Genomic DNA, 9,286 nt, shown 5'->3' on the forward strand with positions numbered 1-9,286 from the left:
TGATCTAAATGTTAACCAAATAGACCACAGATTGTCCACAGCTCCCCAGAACTTCTGGACATATGGTCTCATGTCATAGCAGCTGTGCAGTACTGCTCACGGGACAGTTGAACATCTGGGAAGGCCTGGACATACACAGGTGAAGACTGGTTCCTAATCCTCTTTCTCATTTTATGTAAATCAACCATGCAGCATGATGTTGGTCATCCAAACATGTGATGGAAGAGACTCAACTAATGTCACAAGACAGCCAACCAAAATGTTAGGCACCACCTGCTGAAATTTAGTGCTGAGGTACGAGTTCATGTTTTCCACTTACACAAGACAGCCAGGATGTCCCTCTGCTGCTACACAACCCCTGAAGAGTAAATTAAGAAAGCCGATTCCAGTGTTAAGAAGGTTTTGATTTTGGTGTGCATCTATTTCTATTACCAGAGTCTAAGCAATGAACTCAAGTTGTTCTTTTCTAAAATTCTTCTTGCTGCTTGGAAGCTTTTCCTTAAAATTAATCTAAATCCACCCTCCTTAGTTTAAGGCCGTATTGTTTCTGTATGCCAGATTTCACCAAACAGCTTCCTCTCCTTTGATTATATTTTCACTTAAAGTAGAACAATGACCCTACTTTTCATTTTGTCACAGTTAAACTTGTTAACCTGAAAAGTGTAAACTGCAACCCTAAATGGAACATTATCAGAGAAAGAAAAAAGGCATTTTTCCTCTGCATGACATTCAGTTCCTACTAGAAGACTATTTCTGACTGAAACACAGATTGCATTTCTTTTTCATGTGCTTAAGGAATTTTATGTGATTTTTTAAAGAGTAAGTTATTAAGAAATACAGTTACTCAGATAAAATTAAATAAGTATTCCCTGCTTTATTAGAAAGATTCTCCTTTTTATTTTGGACTTGGGTGCGGAACAACTGGTCTTCATTTCTAATAATTAACTGTCCCTGTTCAGAAGCAATCACTCATATTGCAATTATCAGTCATTATGTTCACGTGACAAAAACAATATTGTAACAGATCATTGTCAGATAAAATACAAACAAACAAAAGGCTTGCCAAGTTTCACAGTCAAACCTATCTTTCCCTGTTAACTTGGCTTTGTTTAAACTTGCTGCCGTGGTCCCATGCACTGGTGTGGAATCTAACAATCATTGCTCGACAGGGCCACAACTCCTGGTAAAAAAATAGAAATAAATAAGAATATGGTTCAGTTCCAGTAGATTTGGTTTTAAACTGCATTTAAATGGCCTCCTTAATAAAAGACAAGCAGTGTGCTATGCCACTGCTCTTTTCTTTTTCCATTTCACTGTGTGTATCAGCAGTGACAAGAATGGCTACAACTGCAGCAGCACTGGGAGTTGCAGCAGGTAACATCATTAGTGTTCACTCCCCGTCGGACATGTTACTTCAAAGCAGCACATGCAGCCAGACAGAATATACACACACCATGGATGGTCTAGGAAACCCAGCACCGAGGGACCTTCTAGTTCAGTTAACTGCTCTCTATTAACCAGTTGTTGGCTTCTCTGCTCTGAAATTGTTTTGAAATAACAGAGATGGAGTTAACAGGAAAATGCGTATGGATGTGTACAGAAGTGGGAAGCAGAAGCAGCATGCACACAGGCCTCAAATTATTTTTATGGGGGACCTTCTGAGAGCTAACTTGAAGACTTTCATGTTACTTCAAGTGCAAGTGAAGAAAGAAAAATCTTCAAATGAAATAAAGATACTCACCACAAGTTAACAATAAACACAAATACATAAGAAACCACTAAACAGTTGCTCGATGTTTTAATTAGAGGGAATATACTATTGCACCAAACAAAAATTAAATGGCCATTTGCAAGCCTTTGAACTATGATTTTCTGAAGAATTATAAAGAGGAGAATCAGAGATGGGTGTGCTATTCCTCAAAACTGACTGCAAAACATATCCTTCTCCAGAGCACTTCATCTACCAGCTTCAAGCGAATCCATATGGTCACATCACCATTATTCAGGGTTATAGTGTTCATCAGCTAGGCTGGATAACCAAAATCAAAGCAGCCAATGCAAACACTGTGTGGCACTCTAGAGAGCGTAACTCCAGTTTAGGCAGTGGGAGGTTGGCTAGCTACTTGTCCATCTTAGTTAAGCCCTGCTGGACCCAGGTTGATGCCACACATCCCTCTTCTCTCCACCACAGTCTCCAGGTCTTCTGGCATTAGTACCAAACCAAAGCCAGTGTTCAAGTGGCAAGAGTCCTGAGATGACCTACTCCTCCTCTGACAGGATATATGGCTCAGATATCTGAAAGATTCTGCAGGGACGGTCCAAAGCTCAACAAAGTGGCTCAGCCCAAACCAATAGCCCCCCTGGCCCTTTGTGAAACCACTTACTTCTCTGCACATGACATGTCTAAGCACTTCTGGTAGAGCAAACATGCCACCAAAGATTCACAAGATGTGTCTGTGCAGTGCCAGCTCGGGTTCAAAGCGTTTCTTAGGCTGGCCTCTGTGCCAAATAAGGCAGTTAAACTGCTCCTGCACCAGGCCCTGGATACAGCATATTCATGTTCCCACAGTGCTGCAGCACATGAGCCCTGCCAAACCACAGACAGCTCCACAAAGATTCAGTTCTGGTGTTGCTACATTCCTAGCACAGCCAATCTGCAACCCAGATAAACTTTCCATGAATAATTGCAGGTTTAATGGACTCACAGATGTGTTTATAACCCTGACTCAGAAGGTCAGAATTTAGGGCTGAATACTTCTCCATCTTTTGAATTCCCCTCTGAATTCCAAAGAGTTGTCTCTTTAAAAGTATGAATGTGGGGTTTTTTTAATATTAGAATTTTCAGCTTTTCATTTTTTTCTAAAGAGTAGTATATATTCTTTAAAGCACACATTTACAGGAATACTGCTGTTTGTGCTGCAGACATCAAGTCTTCATATTTCTCAGCTCATCCTCAAAAGAATCAACTTGTTTGGGGTTCTTTTGCAATTATTTACACAGAAATCCACATGAAGGCCTATTGTTGTTTCCCTTTTACTTTTTTATCTTGAGAATGTGATTAGTTCAGGGCAGGGTCCACTCCTCTCCACTGCCTGCTCAGAAGTCTCCAAGACCAAAGCACCCTAGAAGCATGCTGCAGCAGGGATGTTCTCTTCTGCAGTCAGGTAAGTACCAGGAGCTGCTGATTGATACCCGCCTGAACATGAGCCAGCAGTGTGCCCAGGTGGCCAAGAGATCCAATGGCATACTGGCCTGCATCAGGAATGGTGTGGTCAGTTAGACCACACCTTGAGTACTGTGTTCAGTTCTGGGCCCCCCAGTTTAGGAGGGACATCAAAATGCTTGAGCATGTCCAGAAAAGGGCGACGAGGCTGGTGAGAGGCCTTGAGCACAGCCCTATGAGGAGAGGCTGAGGGAGCTGGGATTGTTTAGCCTGGAGAAGAGGAGGCTCAGGGGTGAGCTCATTGCTGTCTACAACTACCTGAGGGGTGGTTGTGGCCAGGAGGAGGTTGCTCTCTTCTCTCAGGTGGCCAGCAACAGAACGAGAGGACACAGCCTCAGGCTGCGCCAGGGGAGATTTAGGCTCGAGGTGAGGAGAAAGTTCTTCACTGAGAGAGTCATTGGACACTGGAATGGGCTGCCCGGGGAGGTGGTGGAATCACCATCCCTGGAGCTGTTCAAGGCAAGATTGGATGTGGCACTTGGTGCCATGGTCTAGCCTTGAGCTCTGTGGTAAAGGGTTGGACTTGATGATCTGTGAGGTCTCTTCCAATCCTAATAATACTGTGATACTGTGATACTGTGAACATGCCTAAGCCTGACCAGCATGTAGCTGACATTGGGGGTGGAGGGGAAAGGAAAAAAAGAACCTGCCCCAGAATCTTCAACTGCAATAAACATCAAACACCCACTGGAAAGAAACCCATCTCTGTGGCATTTGAAATTGTATTAGGAATAGACATGAAATATTGATAAACAAGGGAGTACTAACGCACCAATGCTTTTAAAATACAGATTTTCAGGGAAAATAACTCCCTCTAATACACTAATATACCAATCATAAATATTTATAAATTATATAGAGCAGGAACTGTAATTTTATTCCCCCTTATGCCTTATGGAGAATACAAGATAAAAGGATAACACCACATTTGTCATCAGAGGAGACGGGAAAACGATAAACGCCAATAGTGACATCATTACAGAAACGTGGGCACAAGTGAAATGAAGCAAAATTATTTTTAGAAGTAACATTGTGTCTGCTCATGTAAAGATCAACTACTGCAACAAGCGTAGCAGAGCTAAGTGTGGTAAGCCACAGAAAACTGCAAACTATAAAGTAGTTGGGAGAACTTTTCAGGGCCAGTAGCTCCTGGCTCTCTTTGACCGTTGCCTCTCCCGTATTCTTTCACACGACCTTCAATCTCTTCCTTCTGCATAGCTTTCTCCTCGCATCTGCCCTGCCACTCCTCCTCCAACAGAGCTTTCCCCTTTCATTCGTCTACTTCTATTTCCATCTGTCCTCTGTCCCTTTTCTCGCGTTCCTTCTTCAACCTCCAGCAGAGCCTTTCTACTACACGCCATCCAATCCGTCCTCCCACCAATGCACCTCCGAACTGCATCCATCCATCCACCCACCCGCGCTTCTCTCTCACGCCCTCACTCCTGCATTCACTCATCCCGCAAGGCGCCTCCCCTTCTGCAGTCAGCTCCCCACGCCCCCGAGCCCAGCCTGCAGTATACCCCTTTGGGTGGAGAGTCCTTCTCTAGCCCACTCCTCCTCCTCCGCCTGCCTGCCCGGCCGCCCACCCACGCACCCTGCAGTGGGCCCCTGCGCCCACCCCCCAGACATCGTGCTCGCCCTCCACAATGCCCCTCCCTCCAGCCCCTTCCCGCTCCAGACAGCGGTAAGGGGGCACCCTTGACCCCCATCCAAAACGCTCCGAGCCCACCATCCCCTTAAAGGGGGCTCCAAAGAGATGAGTCGACTCAGCGAACCTCCCCTTTCGCACAACGGTCTCCTCCGCAGGGGAAAAGCTTCGGCACCCATCTCTCCCCCTTCCCAGCCGAGCGCGCTGGGGTTTGTAGTTCCTACAAGCCGCATGTCACCTCAGCGCCCTGCTCCTGGCGGGGGGCACGGACTACACTTCCCAGCAGGCTCTGCGGAGAGCGGGCTGCCCTCCGCCGGCTGCTCCCGCCGCTAGCTCCCCTTCCCCACCGCCGCCGCCGCTTCCTTCAGTGCGGCGGGATGGGCATCGGCGCCGCCGCGGGAGGGCGGTTGATGGGCTGAGGTCTGAGCCGCCGCCTGCCCCGGGCAGCGCCGTGACGGGCCGCCCTGTAGCCAGGCCCTGTCGTTACCTGGGAGAGCCGGGGTGCGTGTCCGCGGACGGGAGTGGCGCGGGGAGGGGGGCGCAGCCCTTCTGCTCTGTCAGACCGGGGAGAGGGGGGGGGAGAAACGCGGTGGGGGGGGGTGGCGGCCGGGGGAGGGGGTGCGCGCGCGCGACGGCGACGGGCTGTTGCCATGGCGGCGGGGCGCGGGGAGGGGACGGCGCCGCATCCCGCTACCCCGCCCCCGCCGCGGGGCCCCGGGCGGTGCCGGCCCGCTCCGGTCGGGCTGCGGCCGCGGCCTTGCGCTGGCCAGCAGGAAAGGGTGGGGTTTTCCCGGCGAGCTTAAAGCGAAGGGAAAGTCGCATTGTGTTGCCGGGGAGGGTTGCGAGCGTTTCTGCCGCCGAGCCTGTGTTTCGCAGTCCTTCGATGAGCTCAGTATTGAACATCCCTACCGCAGGCAGGCAGCGAGCCCGTCCTTGGCAGCCCGCTGCGGCTGGAGCTAAAGTGCCGCAGTCCCTGGCGAGGGAGGAGGGTACGAGGGCAAGAGCCAAGTGCCAGGACGCCCCGGCTGGCTGCCGAGTGCCTGTTGTGGCTTCTGTGCCTGTGTATCTCGGCTGTATTGAGAGTTTAGTGCATGGACACGCTCAGAATATAAAAACTCATCTGCTTCCACTTCAGCTGAGGGAGTGGCTAGCAAAAGGAAAATGCACATTTGTCCTGCATGGGCACACCGCAAAGGATCTGACACCATCTTTGATAGCAGATGTAACGATTTGATAGTAACATAACAGTACAGGAACAGATTTAGGGATTTGCCTGTTCTTTCAGAATGATGCCCGGTAGTCACAGGCAGCCTTGTAGGATGGCACCACCCAGTTTGTGTCCTCTGCTGAGAATGAACGCATTTCTAATCTGTATCTCACAATTAATGTGAACATTCTGGTCTCTGCGAGTGGAACAATATAGTTATAAACCTCACTAAGGATGTAATTTCGTAGTTAATGCAAACAAGCATGTGTCTGTATTGCCGTGAAAAGGGACAGCCTTGCCTTCCTCTCTGATTACGGCTATGCCTCCCCGTTTGCTATTTACACGACAATAATGCTTGCGTTGCCATCTGGCAAGGCATACCTGGGATCTGATTTGTTGGAATGACGCTTATGCCCATCCAAAAATGACCCATATTCGGCTGGATCAAGTTCCTGAACTAGCTGACTCCGCAGAGCTGCTGTAAGCACGAAAGGCAGAGCTGATGCAGAGGCATTGAGATCCCAGCTGTGTTTCTGTGTCTGCACCTCTACAGTAAGTCCTTACTGCTGGGACTGCTTTGTGCCAGCTCCAGGAACGCCCCAGTGATGATGATACTGTAATCACTCCCGATAATGACACAATTTCGTCAGAAAAATGTCCATTTACCTTAAGGTAGCAGCATGGGGTTGTGTCTCACGATAAGGGTCTCACAAATGTAAAGAGACCCAAGTGAAAGAGCAGAGATTGAAAGTAAAAGCTCGGTATGCCTCTTAAACAATACAGCATGTGTGAATGTGTCATTCATATGTCTATAGCTCTTGCTTCCTTCAAAGTCGTGGAGATTCTTATGTCTTTATGAGTATTTTAAAACAAGAGCCAAAATCGTGACGAATTCATACAAGCTGCAGCTCTGGCTTCCTCTTTTTCTAGTTTTTTTCAGACTTGCATGCCCATGACTTCAATTCCTGCTGGTTTTTCACTTACCCAAAAGCATAGATGCTGTGCAGACCTTACAGAACCAAACACTTTTTTGGGATAGCAGATCACAGGCAGCTTGCTCCCAGCACCACCATATATCCCTTTCCACAGGACTATGTACTTCTTATCACATTAGGCAACACATTGACTGCATTATCTGAGGATTGTATCCCCCATCTGGGAAGCTATGACACAGAGCGGGATGGTTACTTAGTCTTATCTCCGTTGGTTTGTTTTGAGACCTTTTTTCCCCATCCTTTTTTTCAATAGTATTTTAAGTCGAGTTAGGCTGCTTCCTCATGGCAGAAGGTACCCATACTATCACTGACCTCCCTAGGGAAAGTAGCTGCCCAACACCAAAGCAATACCAGTGTCACCCTAGTTGAACTTCTTAGGGAAAGTTTGGTGTGCATTGGTCTATATAGTTTGCCGACATCTGCTAAGTGACTGAGTTGGCAGGAAGAGAAACATATCTCCAGGTTCCTAGCCCTGCGTGCTAGGTTTATGTAAAGGTCATAGGATAATTCATGTTGGAAGGGACCTCTGATGGTTGTCTAGTCCTGCCAGACAATTAAACTGGGCCCAGTTCTGGGCCCCTCAACTTGAGAAAGATGTTGAGATGATCAAACACGTCCAGAGAAGGGCAACAAGACTACTGAGCGATCTGGAGCACAAGCCCTACGAGGAACAGCTGAAGGAGTTGGAGTTGTTCAGCCTGGAGAAGGGAAGGCTCAGGGGAGACCTTACTGCTCTCTACAACTCCTGAAAGGAGGTCGTAGACAGGTGGGGGTTGGCCTCTTCTCCCAGGCAACTCGTGACAGAATAAGAGGGGACATAGCCTCAAGCTGCAACAGGGGAGGTTTAGGGAAAAAGTCTTCACAGAAAGAGTGATTGCCCATTGAAATGGGCTTTCCTGGGAGGTGGTGGAGGCATTTAGAAAAAGACTGGATGTGGCGCTTAGTGCCATGGTTTAGTTGATTAGATGGTGTTGGGTAATAGATTGGACTTCATGATCTCAAAGGTCTTTTCCAACCTGGTTACTTATGTGCTTCTCTGATTCTGTAAAGAGAAAATCAGAAACCTGTTAATAAGACAAAAGCATGGTAGTCATGAGTGTGAAATTTCATAGCTTCCTCTGTTGCTGCAGTCAAACTCTAGAAAATCTGATTCGGGTGATGCAAAAAATACTGCTTCCTTGACCATCTTATTCTGCATCCTTCCTGAAAGTTCTTGTTTCCACAACAGTCCCTGGATGGGGAAATACTGATTTTCTAATTCATTTTAATACAAAATATGACATTAAAGTCATCTTTATCAATAGTTTAATCTAATTTGTTGGATGTTGTATTTAAGCAGTTGGGACTAGTTCCACTGACTGCTGTTAAGCAGTAATCTCTGTGAGAGAGAAGGTAGGAAATTGCTGGGAGAGAGTGTGACACTGAGCCACTGAAAGTTGTTGTACTATGAGTCTGTTCTCATGGTTTACATCTTTAATTTTTGACAGAGGCTATAAACCTAGAAGCTTAGGGTAAGACATGATGGTGGTGGGTCTCAGCAGCTGCGGTTAGGCAGGCTCCAGTCATGTTGGAGGAGAGCATTACTCACCGCCAGACCCCAGAGACCTACCATGCCCCTTCCCAGTGATCTGCAAATCTGCCAGCAGGGCCGATTGTGTGCCCTCTCTCTCTGATTTATTCTAGTCAGTTCAGTCAGAAGCTGATAAAAATTAATACAACTCTTTTGCCGTGAACATTAGATTTGGTTCAAAAGTGTCTCTTCATCTAGAGTAATTGCAGACACTGTCAGATAAGTTTAAAGCTACTCAATCTTGGGGTCTGTGTCAGATTAACAAAGCTGGTTTCTGAATTGATTTGGTTATCATTACGTAAATCCCAGAGACTGTCTAACTTAGATGTCTGGCACAGGCTTTTAGCACAGAGTAGCAGAGAGCTTCATTTGTAACCTCCTCCCACACACAAACTCCTGCAGGAAAGGGCTGAAAACATACAAGATAGCTATGAATTATGAACTGCCCTTTGCTTTTGTCTTCCTTTCCCCTTGCAATTACGTTTAACAAGACTACAGGAATTATTGTACCTTCATAAGAATATTTAATGCTCACATGCAAGCATAACTATTTACCAGAGGTCTTAGGCTACGTTCAGAAGTGCTGTAATAATGGAAACTGCAAAACAAAGTGGAAGCAATAGAGAGAAGAAGGTGCACGTTA

The 9,286-nt window shown here is 47.0% G+C and overlaps 1 protein-coding gene across 2 annotated transcripts in view; it reads right to left on the bottom strand.

Annotated features, from left to right (window-relative positions):
• Positions 1-5,437, bottom strand: part of KATNAL1 (katanin catalytic subunit A1 like 1) — a 48,376-nt gene extending 42,939 nt beyond the window's left edge. Inside the window, exon 1 of one of the 2 annotated variants that reach the window (XM_064172647.1) lies at positions 5,359-5,437. The gene's annotated coding sequence lies outside the window, so the exon portion shown is untranslated. Of the gene's footprint in view, positions 1-4,998; positions 5,042-5,358 lie in introns of those variants that run through there. The other variant, XM_064172656.1, reaches the window with a different exon arrangement.
• Positions 5,438-9,286: the final 3,849 nt, after the last annotated feature.

This window comes from Pogoniulus pusillus, chromosome 3 (genome assembly GCF_015220805.1).
Source record: "Pogoniulus pusillus isolate bPogPus1 chromosome 3, bPogPus1.pri, whole genome shotgun sequence".
Classification (NCBI taxonomy): Eukaryota; Metazoa; Chordata; class Aves; order Piciformes; family Lybiidae; genus Pogoniulus; species Pogoniulus pusillus.